Source organism: Suricata suricatta, chromosome 4 (assembly GCF_006229205.1).
Source record: "Suricata suricatta isolate VVHF042 chromosome 4, meerkat_22Aug2017_6uvM2_HiC, whole genome shotgun sequence".
Lineage (NCBI taxonomy): Eukaryota > Metazoa > Chordata > Mammalia > Carnivora > Herpestidae > Suricata > Suricata suricatta.
The window spans coordinates 51,449,939-51,467,916 of record NC_043703.1 but is presented as its reverse complement, the minus strand read 5'-3'; the positions used below and the strand labels follow the sequence as shown (position 1 = coordinate 51,467,916).

The window sequence follows — 17,978 nt, the reverse complement described above, 5'->3', positions numbered from 1 at the left end:
TGTTTTTGATGAAAATATGACTAGCTGTTGGTGGAGAAAACTTTGACTGAGTTAAGGAAAATAAAATACGCTATCGGTGTGTTAATGAAGAGATTCTGGGTGGGGGGGGTGCCTGTGGAATAAATATACAATGATGTCAGTTCCAAATTATCAAAGCACCAGTTGGTAGTTGATGTTTTATCTGTTCAGAAAATGTCAATGCCTAGCGACAGGAACTGCTCAAGTCCATTGGCATGATGTGCTATGCTGAGTGCTTGGCTTACCGGAAAGAGATTTCCTTTCAGCTCAAAAGTAGTAAGAACAGAAACAATCACATCAGAAACAATAGCAGCTATAATTTCTTTAATTTTACTATTTGTTGGCCACTATGTACTGATATTACAAGATAAATATAATGGGCATTATTCTCATTTAGTTCCTCCTGTAGTTGTGATGATGAAGGTAGTAACCAAACTTCCTTGAGTGCTTCTGTGCCAGATCATGTTCTTTTTTTTTTTATTGGTAAGTTTATTTATTGTGAGAGAGACAGAGACAGTGCAAGTAGGGGAGGGGCAGAGACAGAGAGGGAGAGAGAGAACCCCAAGCAGCTGACAGCGCAGGGCCTGACATGGGGCTCAGTCTCATGAAAGCCAAGATTATGACCTGAGGTGAAACAAAGAGTCAGACTCTTCCCTGACTGAGCTACCCAGGTGCCCCTAGCCCATGTCCTAAGCACAGCAAAGCTGAATTCACAACCATGGCATCCTTGCGTGGTCCCTCACAAAATGAGACCTCTGTTATCAGACAGAAGCCAGATGTGTCACAAACCACAGCCTTCATCTTACTGTACCCAGCCACTCAAGTTGCCTCAGAAAGTATAGGTTCTGAGAATCCAATTACATCTAGCAATAATGCGGCTTTCTGAAAAAAATCCGACCCATGGGGCACTTACGTATGCAATGCATCACACGTGGTTGAAGTGGGTGACGGCCAGGCTCTCAACAGCTGTGCTTTAATTCGCATCCCCCAAATTCATCTGAAGTAGAGAGACACGATTTCCATCGGCATGGTATACTCTACATCCTCAATTACCTGGAAGTGAAGAAACATGTAAGGAAGCAACTTCCAGTCAAGGGTTATGAAGAGGGATTCTGTGTCATTTTGGAATTCTTTCTATACTTAGCACAGTGCTTCTCCTACTGCTGGTGCTCTCCGATGCTCAGGAAATCGTTTGTTTGGACGGGGAAACTGCATTGACCAGGCAGCTCACTCAAGAATCTTTCTCTGCTTTTTTGGGTTTTAAACAATTGGATTTATGGCTAATAAATTTAACAAAGAGATCTGGTTGGCTGATTAAAACACTGAGATGATGGTACCTACAAAAGTGAAATGAGAGATATTTCCATTATGATTATCTTCCACTAAATAGAAATAAAGTCTTTCTTGCTGACAGATTGTTTTTATTGCAAGAGCCTGCATTCATAGTCATCCAAAATGTAAGCTTCTGTCTATAAACCATTTTTATTTTTTTAAAGTTTATTTATTTATTTTGAGAGAGAGCATGGGGGAGTGGCTGAAAGAGAAGAAGAGAGAAAATCCCAAACAGGCTCTGCACTGTCGGTGCACAGCCTGACCCAGGCCTCAAACTCATGGACCATGAGATCATGACCAGAGCTGAGCTCAAGAGTTGGATGCTTAACCAACTAAGCCACCCAGGTGTCCCTGTAAACAATATTTTTAAGGTTTTTAGAAAATTATAATACATGACTAGTTGAAGATATAAAATAGTCACAAATTATACTTATTGTTAATTATTTGGGATATAACTAAATTTAAAATAGACTAGACAAGTTTTATTACTTATTATTACTTTTAACAGAAGCAGTTATATTTATCTGAATCCCACCACTCCATGTCTTTAGTCTAAAAAAATCTTTTTATTCCACAGAAGTTTTTGTTAACATTTATTCAATTTTGAGAGACAGAGTGGGAGCAGGGAGGGGGCAGAAAGAGAGAGAAGGAGACACAGAAACCGAAGCAGACTCCAGGCTCTGAGCTGTCAGCACAGAGCCCGACTCGGGACTCAAACCACAAACCATGAGATCATGACCTCAGCCCACAACTGTGAGATCACCACCTAAGCCGAAGTTGGACACCTAACTGAAGAAGCCACCCAGGTACCCCAACCCATGGGAGTTTTTAATTGTTGAAATGGCTGTTACAATGTTGTCTCCCTCCCTCAGAGGTTCAGAGCAACAAGCATCAATCAAATATAGAGCTTCTGACACTACCTGTCTCTAAAAGCTCCTGCTTCAACATGCATTTTTCATCCTGTGTCTCCCCACCCGCACAAGGAGATTTTGCAGGGTAGGGTCTCCATCTTATAAGAACCCACCCTATCGTAGCCCCAGTCAATTCCCACAAATCTTTCTAAAAACGAATAATCATCTTAATTTGTCAATTCCTTGAAGGGAAGGATTTTGTAGTTGTTTTTTACCAGCAGTGACTATTAAGCTGCTTCTTCAGGTTGGATGTTTGATCACAAAGCTTTGCTAAAAAAAGAAACAGAAGCCAACGTGAACATGTTGGTTATCATTGCATTGAAAAGCAAATTGAAGTGCTAAAATACCAATAGTGCAAATATTTAGATGTTTCACACTTGTCGTCAGTCAGTTTTTCAAGACTACATCTACTGATACAGTGAGCTGTGCCCATGTTTCCAGGGTCCATTGTTGTCACGCAGACCACGGCCACATAGTGTGCCTTTGAAGTTGGTGAAGAAGTTCACATTGATTCTATTCATATTTACTGAGCACCTACTAACCCCAGCATTACCTTGGGCACTGCAAAAAATACAGAAAACCAATAGAATTCTATGAAGAAGTTTCTAACAATTCAAGGTAATTAATGCCCAAATTAATAGTATATGTGGTCTTGTTTTCTGCGGCTTTTTAAAATTTTCACCTCAGGATCTCTTTACACTCCTAAAAATTATTGAAGACCCCAATGAGCTTTATCTATCAATAATTACCAAATCAGAATTCAAAAGTAAAACATTATTTAATGTATATTAATTCATTTAAAAATATTAAAAACAACCTCTTGCATATCAATATGAATAATATGATTATAAGAAAAATAACCATATTTTTCAAGCAAAGAAAATCAGTAAAAGAATGACACTGTTTCACATTTTTGCACACCACTTTTATGTCTGGCTTCATAGAGAAGAGTTGGATTCTTAAATCCATTTGTGTACCCAATCTTTACAATGTGTGCTTTTTTTAAAAATGTTTATTTATTTTTGAGAGAGAGAGAGAGAGAGTAAGCTGGGGAGGGGCAGAGAGAGAAGCAGGCTCCAGGCTCTGACCGGTCAGCACACAGCTTGACATGGGGCTTGAACTCACGAACCATGAGATCATGACCTAAGCCAAAGACAGATGCTCAACCAACTGAACCACTCAGGCACTCCTACAATGTGTGCTTTTGATTGAAGTGTGTGAAGAGATTCACCCTCATAGAGACATGTAATTGCAAAAGGAGTATTTTAATTGCCATTTTAGATCACTGTGGCTATTCTTTGATACCACACCAATTGTTAACTAGTGATAGTTTCTTAGCTTCAGTGTGAAATCTAAAACCATTATATGAAAACCCATCAGTCTTTCTTGCAATTCAAATTTTGTAACATCATGAATTCATTCGTCTTTTGAAAACTATCAGCAGATCTTTGAAACACTGATAAGTGCAATTATACGATATAAAAAAATTTACATTTGTTCATATCACTACTGATCTCATTGGAAAAGTCTTTAAGTATTTAAATGCTGTTGAAATCACTAACTGTTGAACTAGTTTTCATTTAAAACCTCAAATTTTATAATTGGCCTTAAGTACTGTCGGCTGTTTCTTTGAAGAGTCAGACTCAAGTTCCTCTTTTTTGAGAAAAAATGTTTGCATATTGGTCATTCTTTCAAATAAATATGGTGTTCTGTGGAACCAGCAGCCAGTTGCTTGCAGCACAATCACAAACGTGCTCATGCTCCTCAAGGGCCTGCATTTATTCATCTAAAATGTAAATTTCTGTTTGTAAAACATGTTTTAATAGTAGAAAGAAAGCTGTGACAGATGGTCAGGGCAAGATATAATGATAACCACAAACTACACTGCCAGTACCTGGTAGAGAAGAATGCAGTGACTTTGGCACAGTTTGGACTCACTGCCTTGACTTGTCCTCAGGTTCGAGCAATTTCATCCACCGTCAGTGCAAATGTCAACCTAGCAAAATGGGCAAATTATGTCCTTAAGACATTATGAAATGGATTTCAGTCCAACTGAAAAGATATCAGGACCCCACCTGAAGGCTGCTGAGGGAACCAAAATCTACTAAACCCAACATGCTTGAGGATTTAGGGTTTTAAGGTCCCTTGACCTCATTAGCTGCACCAGAGACTATTAGCTCAAGTAAATAAAGTGATGTGTTTAGTATCTTCTGATTATAGAGCCCTGCTTCTGAACCATTAAAATCACAGAGGTTTCAGCACCAGATGTTGTATCAAAGTGTTGAATCACTGTGTTTTACATGTAAAATTAATGGAACACTGTAGGTTAACTACCTGGAATCAAAGTAAGAACTTAAGAAATAATAAAAAAATAAAAAATAAGAAAATCACAGAGGTTTCTTTTGCAACTGGCCACAGCAGCTACTGTTAGATCCGAAAAAAAAAAAAAAATTCCCATAACCAATTCTCTTTGGTCCTTAAAGGTAAAAGCATTTTCTGACCTTCTTTCTCCAAATTACCTCTGACGGAGAGCTAGCAAGACGAGTTAGACTGCCTGATTTCAGCAAGCTCTGCAGAAGCAATCAAAAGGGAAGAAGAGGGTTCAATGTCACCAACCCCACTTAATAAGATCAAAAGGTCCAGAGCCCCAGCAATTCAAAGCTTCTTTTCAAAACCTTTTATCAAGTATGCCCACTGTGCTTGCCACAGACTAATTTAAAAGCGAGAGTGTTAAAAAATGGATTGGTGATTTATAGCAATGCCAGAAAGAGATTCTGACTTGGTTTTTAGCCCTGTTACCTTTTTCTTTATATTGCAAAATAGACCCAATATAAGTACTTTTGGCCATTTTATATAAAAAAGATAGTATATTCTATTGACAAATATTTTACTGCATAGGAACAAAAGAGCTTGAGCATTCTAAGAATCTGACAGGAACGACATATGCTAAGAGGCTTATAGGAAAGATTGTGAAAGGGGCTCGGTTCATAACAGGATGAGGGAGTTCATTGCCTGCTGCCAGTTCAGCCCTGTCTCTATCTTCCTGCACCTTGTTCTCCAGAAAAGGAACTGTTGGTCAAAAATAAGTGACTCAAATTAATACACTTAAAAAAATTTTTTTCTAATGTTTATTGATTTTTGAGAGAAAGAGACAGAGTGTGAGCTGGGGAAGGAGCAGAGAGAGGGAGACACAGAATCCAAAGCAAGCTCCAGGTTCTGAGCTGTCAGCATAGAGCCGATCACGGGGCTTGAGCTCACTCTCTATGAGATCATGACCTGAGACACCAAAGCTGGACACTTAACCAACTGAGCCATCCAAGCGCCCCAATAGACTTCATATTTTTTAGAACATTTTAGATTCATAGGAAACTTGAGCAGAGAACATAGAGAATTCTCATGTACTGCCCCCCAACACACACAGAGCTTCCCCCATTACAAACATCTTGTACTGGTGTGCTACAATTGTTACAATTAACTATCCAGTATTGATGCACCGTCATTACCTAAAGCTCATAGTTTACATGAAGGTTTTCCCGGATAGTTCTATGGGTTTTGACAGAGACATAATGTCATGTATCCACCGTGATAGTATCGGACAGAATAATTTCACCACCTGAAAATCCCCTCTTCTTTATCTATTTGTCCCACTCTCTTCAACCTCTGGCAACATACATCAAAGCCAATATTATACCTTCTTTTCACAGCCCAGTGAGACACTTGGTAATTTTCTGACTACAACACAGAGGCATAAAATAAGGCTTGAAAAATATCTTCTTGAAAATGGAAACTTGATCTATAAGTAGTTCTTTGGTCAAAGGGAAATTAAAACCTGAATTACACATTATCTAAGGATTAAGGACAATCAAGAAACAAAACAAACAAGCAAAGGGAAAAAGAGAGAGAAACAAAACAAGAAACATTCAACTGTAGAGAACATAGTGAAGGTCACCAGAGGGGAGGGGGGTGGGGATGGATGAAGTAGCTGATGGGGACAAGAAGTGTGCTTGTGACGAGCCCTGAGTAATGTACAAAATTGCTGAATCGCTATATTGTACACCCAAAACTAAATAATACTGTACGTTAACTAACTGGAATTAAAATAAAAACTATAAATACATTAATTAAATCAAGATTAAGAGATGCCCTTGGATAACTGATGAAACCTTCAAATATCAATTTTAAAAAGTACTTTGGGGGGGGAAAGATTCTGATCCTGCTATAAAAAACTGAAATTTCTGTCAGAAATTTTTGGTTCTGAAAACTAGCATGGAATTTTCATTATAATCTTAATTGTATTAAATCTAAGATTTATTCACTTACAAAAAGGAATTAACGACAATAGAAATACTCCATAGAAAACTCAAAAGATATAACCAATGTCATTTTCAGTAGACAATCCAGAGCCTTAGACATTATTACTAACACATAAGAGAAATTTCAATTACATCAAAAAAAGCACTCAACTTAAGAAGCTTAAAAAAGCATAATACACCAAAAGTAGTTAAAGAATGAATAAATATTAATTCAGAAATGAATGATTTAGAAAGAAAATAAAAGCATCGGAATGAATAAGATTTATCAGTAACAGAGGCCAAGAAAACTAACCTGTGAGAAAGCACAACTATATAATACTAGAAAAAAATGTTGAGTTTATAAATCATAGGTATAAATCAAAATTTTTGTAAAGAAACACTGTGTAAAAACTTATAATTGTTATGACTGTTTTCTAGAGAAACTGAACAGAATTTACCCCCACCAAAAAAAAAAAAAAACACCTATTTTTTTTTCAATTGAAAACACAGTTAAAGATTTATCTCCAGAAAGTAGATAAGACCTGATTAATTTTATAGATAAGTTACAGCAAAACCTTCAAGGAATAGATAAGATAATTCTTTTGGTATATATTCATTTCAAACAAATGAAAAGTCTGGAAGGTTTCCATTTCTCTAGATTTGCATGGCCCTGATCCCAAAATCTAACCACGACCGTCAACAGAAATAACTGAGGAAATTTATTTACAAAAGTGTCTTAGTCCTTTTGGGCTGCTATAACAAAATACCATAGGATGAGTGGTTTATAAATATTCTATAAGTGAGAAATCATTTCTCACAATTCTGGAGGCCGGGAACTCCAAGATCAGGTACCAGTAGTTTGGGGTTTAGGGAGGGTCCGCTTCCTGATTTATGGCTTTCTTTTTGCTGTGTTCTCACTTGATAGAAGAGGCAAGGAAGAGGTGAGGTGGCTCCCTCTGGGGTGTCTTTTATAAAGTCACTAATCAAATCTGTGAGGGCTCCCCCTCGTGACTTCATCACCTCCAGAAGGTCCTATCCCCAAATACCATCACACTGGGCATTAGGATTTCAACATATGAATTTTGGAGAAACACAAACATTCAATCTATACCAAAAAGTTCCCATGTAAATTGGCCATGAGGGAAATATATACGTATCATCTCTATAAATTTCAAAGAGACATTTGATAACTGTTAGTACTGATCAAAATAGCAAGGTAGAAATAGATGGACACTTCCTTGTCACGATGCTTATCTTCTCTCCCCACACCGTGTGTGTGTGTGTGCGTGTGTGTGAGAGAGAGAGGAGAGAGAGAGAAAGAGAGATCTAGAGCACAATATAAGACATGTTCCAAATTAGAAAATAGAAAGGTGTCTTTGGTCAACATTTATATTTAATATTGAACAATCCAGTTAATATTTCTCACACCAGCAAGGCTGTGATTTCACTTGTCGTAAAGCAGGTCCTGCTAACTTGGCTAAGGACCCTGCCCTTCCCAACTCCTCCATGAACAAGGAAGGCAGTGGGAGATGGGGGTCCCTCTCCTGGTACTCAGACTCCAGGCCATCCTGTTCCTGCCTGCCCATCTGTGGACATCCCACCGGTCCTGCCTCTGAAGCTTTTCACACAGATCCATGTGAGCCTGTCCCATGTCCTACCCCCCCAACCCCCCGCCCCTTTTAGATTTGTCAGGGAAGAAGTAGTACTGTGAGTATTAAGGAATAAGGAACGTATTGCTCCAATTAGACCTCGGAGAGTTGTGGGGTGAGCTAGGAAAGTTCCAGAAAGGATCAGAGAAAACTCACTAACCAGCCCTTGGGTGGATAACTGAGTCAGGGCTAGCAGAAAGTTAGGCACATCCATGGGACTGGTGTATACAAGCATGGGAGATGGGTGGCTCCTCATGGCTGCCCCCCGTGTGAGCTGCAGCGAAGAATCTGGTGGTGCACGTGGAGTCACATCAGTCAGTGTTCAGCCATGAGAGAGAACGTGTGGTTGCTGGGGAAGCAAGGCTGAACCGGAACCCACCGGCACCTCTGCATCAGTCTCTCAGCACCTCAGACCAAAGATGACCTTCAGAACACAATAGCTGCTGATTCATCTCTGACTCCCAAGCCTCATGCAAATTTCTCCCGTGGCCAATCCAACCCGGGTCAACAGGGGAAAGAATTCTCAGAAATGCAGGTCCTAATTAGCTACCATGACAAAGAACAAAACATCACAGTTTGCCGAATGGCCAGAAATAAACTTCATCAGTAAGACATTGGATTTGTATATGAAAAATTCTGAAACATAAAACATTACTGAAAGATATAAAAGAGAATGTGAATAAATAAGCGGTATTGATGGATAAAAAGAGTCAATATTATGGAGATATCAGTTCTAAATTAATCTACAAATGTAGTGCAATCAAAATCAAAATTAGAGGGGCGCCTGGGTGGCTCAGTCAGTTAAGCCTCTGACTTCAGCTCAGGTCAGATCTCACGTTTGTGGGTTCGAGCCCCGCATCGGGCTCTGTGCTGACAGCTAGCTCAGTGCCTGGAGCCTGCTTCTGATTCTGTGTCTTTTTCTCTCTCTGACCCTCCCCCTCTCATGCTCTGTCTCTCTCTGTATCAAACATAGATAAAAAAAAAAAATTTTAAGAAAATCAAAATTAGAGTCAATTAAGAATGTTTCTAAAAGACTGCTGGCTGATGGACATGAGAAAATACCTAATCTGAAAAATAAAAAGAATTGGAGATGGGATTAATAAATACAGAGTTTGTCCTCACAGATATTTAAAAACACATATATTAGTAAATTTATGTGAGTCACTAGCCCAGGAAAGGATAAACAAATAAATAGAATAGAAACAATAAGCAATCTAATAATAAGTCCAAATATGTATAGAAAATAAAGATCACTTTTAAAATCAATTGAGAAATATGATCTATTTAAGAAAGATATTGGAGGGGCACCTGAATGGCTTAGTTGGCTAAGTGTCCAACTCTTTATTTAAGCTCAGGTCATGATTTCATGGTTTGTGGGGTCAATCCCCATGTCCGTCTCCACACTGACAGCATGGAGCCTGCTTGGGATTCTTTCTCTCTCTCTCTCTCTCTCTCTCTCTCTCTCTCTCTCTTTCTGCCCCTCCCCAACTCGTGGTTTCACTCTCTCTAAGTTAATAAATAAACATTAAAAAAGAGAGAGAGAGAGAGAGATTGGAAAACCAAATCACTCTTCAGAGTGGAAAAGGAAATACAACAAGATCCCTGACTCTTCCTTTATATCAAAATAAGTTCCAGATGTCTCAAAGACTTAAAGACTTGAGAAATAAAATTATATAAAGTACCATAAAATGATTTGGTATAATATTTCTATAGAAAAGCAAGCATCTCTCTCTCTCCCCCCTCCCCTCCCCTCTCTTTCTCTCTCTCTCTCTCACACACACACACACACACACACACACAGAGAAATAAAAAGACTGATAAATTTAAATATCTAAAGTTTGAGGCTTCCACTTCAAAATACACCATGAAAAAGAATTGGAGAGAATTGACTTGGAGAAAAATATTTGCATTTCATGTGAAAGACAACAAGGAATTTGCATTTCCAGTGAGGGTGTGGGGAAAAGGTACTCAGGTATCAGTGTGGAACTATAAATTCACATACTACGTAGCAAAGTATAAATTTAGATAACATGTTTAAAAATGTAAAATGGCCCAATAAACAAACTTGGTAGGAATTTACCTAAAGTAACTATCTCCCAGGTAGAAAAGTATTTACCCAAAGATGTTTGTCACGGCATTGCTTATACCCCCAATCAAAAGGAAACTCTTTGGGGTGCCTGTCTGGCTCAGTCAGAGGAGTGTGTGACTCTGAATCTTGGGGATCTGGGCTTCAGCCCCACCTTGGGTGTTGAGATTACTAAAAAAAAAAAAACTTTAAAGAAAAAGGAGACTCTCTGGAGTAAATTACTATAGGATGAAATAGTATGTATCCATTAATAATGATAAAGACCTTGATCTTTTGACAATAGAAACCTAAGACATGTTGAGTAAAAAATGCAAATTGCATGACCTCATTTGTGTGATGTTATATATGTATGCCTAAATTATATAAATGCATAGAAGAGTGTCTAGAAAGATGACATTTTTACATTAAGCATGTATAATCTAAAAATTTGTTCAATGTAAGATTTTTCCAAACAAGGCATTTCTTTCACCTCTTTGATAATCCCTCTCCAGGATGGCTGCCTCCTTAGTCACCTGGAGACTCAAACTCAGATTCATTTCCATCGAGAAATACAGTATATCTTCCTCCAAGTTCTTCCTCTGATGAGCTCCTTTTGGGTGGGGGTTGGGGGGGCAGAGGGAAAGAGAGAGAGACAGAGAGAGAAAGAATCTTAAGCAGGATCCACACTGTGTGGAATCCAATGCAGGGCTCAACCTCAAGACCATGAGATCATGACTTGACCCAAAATCAAGAGTGGATGCTTAACTGATTTAACCACCCAGACCCCTTTTAACTCCCAGAACTCCTTTTAAACATCTAATGATACTCATAATACATGTTGATTGGAAAACATTTTTCAACACATATTCACCAAATATCATCAGGGATCACCTCAATTCAGTGTCTCATTGCAGTCTTCCCCCTTCCTGTACCCAGACATTTCTTTCCATATTTCAGATCATGAAATTTGAGAAATGTATCCAGGAAATCATACCATGCAGTTCAGCAGCCCCTTCCTAGAGAGGAATCGCTCTGGTTTATGCAGCAAGGGCTTCCCGACAGCTGCTTTGGGTGACGGGCCTCTGGGTGGAAAATCCTATAGAAATAAGTTTGTTGATATAGACCCAACGGCCTTTTCTGGAGCTTTGTCTTGGGTCTGGATCCTCTTTTACTTCAGGAGCTGGTACCTGTAATCAAAGTGTTTCAGTAATTGGGACAATGTTCCACTTGCATAATGGTCGTGTCTCATTGGGCTGATGAAAGCATCATTCACTAAGGGTCTTTTCTGTGTCTGTAAACACTTGCATGAAGAGAGAGGAGACTTGACCTAAGAGAGAAGTATTAACTAGAACTTCTGGGGAAATTGGACCAGAACTCCCTAGACAATCTAAATGTCCAAGGCAAGGATAATTTGGTATTCTTGAAGAGCTGAAAGAAAAGGAATGGGAAAGGTAAAATGGCAGTAGGAACCAAATATTCAGAGTGTTTGCCATGTGCCAGCTGTGTTACTCGTGCTTTCAGAGGCTCAGAGACACATACACAACCTCCTGTGAGATTGATACTATTATCCTTATTTTACTGAAGACAAATAGGACCAGAGAGGTGAAGAAACACGTCCTGAGGTCACACAACTGGGACGGCCTAGAAGTTTTTAAAGACCGGGACAAATCAAAATGTATGCCTCCCTCCAGTCTAATTATGTAATTTCTTTTGTATGAGTCACCCGATCTGAACAGATGAATCTGGGTGAAAAGACATCAAAAGAAAATGATCTAATTCTTTTACTTTTGATAGGGCTGGATTATAACACAGGTGCAGCCGAATTCAGTTCAATATATTATTTATTGTTGGTATCTACACACAGGGTAATTTTTATAATCTTGGAGGGAATAAAACTGAATACAGTGAATTAAAATACATATCAGAATATTATGAGGAACTAAATTACCACAATGGAAGGCATCTGGGAATACCATTTTTGACGTCCAATTTTTAAAAATATAATTTATTGTCAAATTGGCTAACATACAGTGTATACTGTGTGCTCTTGATTGTGAGGTATATTCCTGTGATTCATCGTTTACATACAACACTCAGTGCTCATTCCAACAAGCGCTCTCCTCAATGACCATCATCCATTTCCCCTCTCCCCCAACCCCCATCAACCCTCAGCTTGTTCCCTGTATTTAAGGATCTCTTATGGTTTGTGCCCCTCTCTGTTTGAAACTATGTTTTCCCTTTCTCTTCCCCTATCATCTTCTGTTAAGTTTTTCAAGTTCTACATATGAGTGAGAACATATGATATCTCTCTTTCTCTGACTGACTTATTTCACTTAGCATAATACCCTCCAGTTACATACACATTGTTGCAAGTAGCAGGATTTCATTCTTTCTCATTGCCATGTAGTATTCCATTGTATATATAAACCACATCTTCTTTAGCCATTCATCAGTTGGTGGACATTTGGGCTCTTTCCATAATTTGGCTATTGTTAAAAATGCTGCTATGAATATTGGAGTACATGTGCCCCTATGCATCAGCACTCCTGTATCCTTTGAATAAATTCCCAGTGGTATTATTGCTGGCCCATAGGGTAGTTCTATTTTTAATTTTTTGAGGAATTTCCACATGGTTTTCCAGAGCAGCTGCACCAGTTTGCATTCCCACCAACAGTGCAAGAGGTTTCTCGTTTCTCGACATCCTTGCCAGCATCTGTTATTTCCTGAGTTGTTAATTATAGCCACTCTGACTGATGTGAGGTGGTATCTCAATGTGGTTTTGATTTGTGTTTCCCTGATGATGAGTGACGTTGAGCATCTTTTCATGTGTCTGTTGGCCATCTGGATGTCTTCTTTGGAAAAATGTCCGATTTTTATCAAGACTTCCAGCCTACTTATCAAGCTTTAAAAAAAAAAAAGGAAGAAAACATTTAGTTGGCTTTTCTCCTTCTTATGATTAAAAAGAATATCAACCTCAGAGCGCCTTGGTGGCTCAATCGGTTGAGTGTGCAACTTCGGCTCAGGTCATGATCTCGCGGTTCGTGGTTTTGGGCCCCATGTTGGGCTCTGTGTTGACAGCTCAGAGCCTGAAGCCTGCTTCGGATTCTGTGTCCCCTTCTCTCTCTGCCCCTCCCTTGTTCATGCTCTGTCTCTCTCCCTCGTTCATGCTCTGTCTCTCTCTCTCTGTCTCTCAAAAATAAATAAATGTAAAAAAAAACCCAGATAATCAACCTTTAATGCTCTTATATTTACTATCTCATCTGCTTTTCCAGACGCATCTGCTGGTCTAGGCATGTCTTCCTGACCCATTGACTTAACACATGTCACCTTCTAATATGATAGATTTTCATTCTGATCAGTGCTAACCAATCTGAGGTAGCTGGGAGGGGAGCAGTGCCGTCCATTATAACAAAAGGAAGAGTGATACTGACAGGAATGAGAAGCCAAAGTGTTTGATTTTATAATTATCAATATTAATGACAATGGCAGCAGCAGACTATAGTAGACCCAACGCTGACATGGGACCTTGATTTTGGGACTAGTGGTCACTGGAGTTTACAGAAGCCACTGCAAAATTTCTTCATTTATACAGAAACAGTGACCTGAAGAGTTAAGATGTATAATACCCTTTCCAGCTGTAAGGCTCAAGATGGGAAATTCCTGTAATTGTTTGAAACCACCACTCAACACGAATATGTGTTACATTTATTTGGTGTTTAATTTACCAGCCAAAATACTTGGGGGGAGAAACCTTTTCCACAAATCTTCTAGAGGCTGCCTGCTTTTCCTCCATGTTTCTGCATTTTCAGTAGCCTAAGCAGTCCTCACTCCGGGTGCATCTGCTGGTGCTCATCTTTGGACAGTAACTGGGTGGGCTACTGACTTGTTCTCCAACTACTTGTTTCTTGTCTTTCTGATAAAACAGGAAGTTAGGGACCTAAAGTTACTCCCATCCTGTCTTCCAATTCTGTTCCCATGTAGATTCTAATTTTCTGTTCAATTCGTCAAACATCTACTAAATGCCAACCCACAAGGCAGGCAAAGGCACAACGCCTTGGAATTCTAAGAACAAATAACTCACTCCCTATTCTGGACACCTTTGTTGACAGCAAATGATTATTCATACATACTGAGTACTAACCAGGCATCCTTCTAAGGGCTTTATATATATATTTAATCATCACAACTTGTCAGCTAAGTGTTATTATCCCTGCTACACAGATAAGGTGAAGAAAATTACTTAGGGTGACTCAGCAACCAGATGGCAGAGCCAGGATTCAAATGCAGGTGATCTTTCTCCAGAAAGACCTCTGACACCACTGTGAAGAGAAACCAACAGGGAAGCAAATAAATTCCACATTCTGTAGGCTTCTGCTCCATGACTGTGGGATTTGTTAAATCCCACCCCCCTCCCTGGATCAAAATCTTCTAGCCATCGGCCTAGGTATCATTATACGTTTGTTAGAAGTTACACAGGTGCCTTTGAAGCCTGGGTCCGGTTGAAAAGCAGCATCACACTGGAGTCCAGTAGACATAGAACTGGAAGCATGGTGGGGGCACCAGAGTGGTTCACTAAGGGAGTTGAGGAAAAGTGTGCAGCACAATGATGCATGAGGTGAATCCTTGAGTAAGGAGAAATTTGCCCAGAGGACAAGGAGAGGAAGAGCAAGGGTGTTGTGTGTGCAATGACACAGAGGGTGCTCTGGTCTAGCTAAATGTGGTGCCAGGGGACAGCAGAGAGATGGGTCGGAGGTAGATCACAGCAGGCTTGGGGAACCATAGTAAGAGCTTGACTTTAGCCTGTGGACTAGGGATCTCTGAAGCAAGAAAAGATTGGGATCAGATTTGCAGTTTAGAAAAATATCTTTGACCTCTGCATGGAAGAAGAACTAGATGGGAGGAAGGTTGGAGGTGGACAGAGTCCATCAGAAGCTGGAGAGACAGATGATGCGGGCTGACCTGAGGCAGTGGAACCAGGGAGGGGAAGGGAAGGGCACTTCCAGAGTAGAGTTAGAATCAATGTGACTTAGTGATGGGCTAGAGGTGAGCGGGCAAGGATGGGTCTAAGAGGATTCTGCAGCCTCTGGCTCTGTTGAGTGGATGGCTGGAGGTGCTGTTAGCCAGAGGAAGAAGAAGAGAAGTGCCTGGCCCCTGGGAGAGCCCCTGGAGTACTCAGCACTATACATGCTGACTGGCAAGCACCCATGCTATGCCCAGGCAGAACTGTGCAGCAGGCAGCCAGCAGAAAAGTCTGATTCACAGGAGAGTACACATTTTCAGTGTACACCGTCTGACATGATGGTGTATGGGTGGTCCTTCCAGGAGGCACAGGGACACCTGAGGAGCATGGGGTCTCCTTCCAGCAAACCTCACTATCTACCCACCTGTTAGAGAAGATCCAGACAAGTCTCCTCCATGTAGAGAGGCATCAGTGCTAACCACAACCCTCAGTTCAAAACAAAAAGTCTAATGCTCAATGACCACCCATGGATTATGGAATCAAGTTCATATCCATTAATGTAGCAGGTCCAACCTCATTTCCCAGCCTCACCTCTCCTTCCACTCCCCTTAGAGACCCTATTCTTTTCTCCTTCCTCCAAACCATCTTCTTTCATACTTCTCCATCTTTGAACTGATTCCCCAACACCTAGTACAGTCACAAAGCAGGAGCCCCACAAGTGTGTAAAGAATAAATGGTGAGTGAGTGAATGAATGAATGAATGGTAAACCTCCCCCTCAAAGGCCTCACTTTGCCTTCTACAAGTGGTAGAGACCTCAGTGTCCTGAAAGAAGGGAGCAGCAGCTTTTTACCAGGAGAAGCACAGAGAGGAAAGCTTCCTCTGGGAAAAACAAAAGGGAAAGGTTTGGGCAGAATGATAAAGAAAAGCCCATGGCATTGGGATCAAAGATGACCTGACGATTACTGCTTAAAATGTTCAGGGAAAAATGGGTAGAAATCTTTTCCTCCCTGTCATCTATTCTCAACTTAACAGCCAGAGTGATCCTGTTAGAACACAAGTCAGATCCTAGCACACCTCTGCTAAAACCAACCCTCCATTGGCACAGAGAAGCCAAGTCCTTATGATGACACTTAAGGCCCTCCAGGGTGGGATTCCTTGTCCCCATCTGACCTCATCTCCCACTATTGTCTACCTCTTATTACTCTCTCCTTCACTATTCTTACCATTCACCACTCCAGCCACACTGGTCTTCTTGCTGTTCCTCCGAGTTCATCACACGCTCCTACCCCAGGGCCTTTGTACTGGCTGTTCCTTCTGCCTTCATGGAACACTCTTCCTCTGAACAGCCCCCCAAACCACTCTTCTGCCCCCAACTCAACTATTCCAGGAAGAGGTGGTGAGGGAGGTTTGAGGAATATCCTTCTTCCTGAGACATGGTAGCCTCATTTGTTTTATTTAATTTTTGATTTAGGAACAACAAGTTCATAAGGTTAACTGCTGTGGATAGCAGATGATGCATTTTCAGTTCTCTTTCTTTCCCAGAACACCAGACATTGTAAAATAAGCTCAAGCCATTAGAAGGCAGAGCATCTTTGGCCAGCTGCACGGTGGCCTCTGTCTTAACACAGGCTCTTTCACTGGGGCCTATCTTGGCCTTACCTGAAGAGACTGGACGGACTTGCTCGTGGTAGAGGGACCGTGGGCTCTGCTTCTCAATCCTCCATTTGCCTATGTTCATTGGGCAACTAGGGGGTAGCCCCACGCCTGGCACACTTAGTGCAGTATCTGCAGAAACACTTGACGCCCTGCTCAGCACTAGAGTGCAGGTGGGAGTGTATGAGGAAGCAGGGGCTGCAGTGTAGGGAGCACAGACCTCGCCCCCCCATCCCCCCTGCTCATTTCTCCATCCTTCTGCTCCCATCATGATCCCCTCCTTGGTATTCCCAGAGCGTGCCAGCCCCACCCCTGCCAGGGCTCTTTGCACTTACTGCTCCCTCTTTCTGGAACCCTCTTCCTGATGTATGAACATCACCAGCTTCTTTCCTTCCACGTTGGCAGAAATGTCTTCTTATCACAGGCCTGCCAAGACCACTACACCTAAAATACATGTGCAGGCTCACACAGATCCCCTTCCATCACTCCCTCCCCTTATCGTAGTATATTTTCTTCCGAGAACTTAGTAACATTAGATGTTTTATATATATATGTATACATATGTTTATATATGTATATATGTGTGTATATAGAGAGAGAGAATTTTTAAATTTTCTGTCTTCCCTTCCCCTATTTCACAGTGAAAATTCCATGAAAGCAGGGACTATTTTGGTCATTGCTCTTAGTAGGCGCTCAATAAATATTTGTTGAATAAATGAAAAATTTGTTGAACAAATTAATACATCCCTGCGGTAGCTTCAGGCACCACATCCATATTCAAAGCAGAAAGAAGGAGAAGGAATTGTTCTAGCCATTGCTAAAGGACATTTTCAGCTTTTAATGTTTGTGCTCCTGGGCTCCAAGGGAAGCTCTACTTTTTACCAAGGTCAGAATGAGTCAGCAAAACCTCAGAGCGTGGGCTCTATTTCTGCCCCAAGCACACATTGTATATCTGCTTCATTAAAAAATAAAATTAAAAAAATAACTAAAAAAAAAAAAAAAGAGCATTCCAAACATAAAGATAAGAAAAACAAGAAAACATCCCTGGTTCCCACAAGAGAAAAGTAAGTCATACAGCCTTGCACATACTAAAAACA

At 40.4% G+C, this 17,978-nt stretch overlaps 1 protein-coding gene across 1 annotated transcript in view; it reads right to left on the bottom strand.

Annotated features, from left to right (window-relative positions):
- Positions 1–17,978, bottom strand: part of AKAP11 (A-kinase anchoring protein 11) — a 141,894-nt gene that overhangs the window by 39,904 nt on the left and 84,012 nt on the right. Inside the window, exons 16-21 of the mRNA XM_029936678.1 lie at positions 11,262–11,454; positions 10,758–10,877; positions 4,781–4,831; positions 4,156–4,257; positions 2,477–2,531; positions 932–1,071 (exon numbers count right to left, since the gene is read on the bottom strand). The gene's annotated coding sequence lies outside the window, so the exon portion shown is untranslated. The remainder of the gene's footprint in view (positions 1–931; positions 1,072–2,476; positions 2,532–4,155; positions 4,258–4,780; positions 4,832–10,757; positions 10,878–11,261; positions 11,455–17,978) is intronic.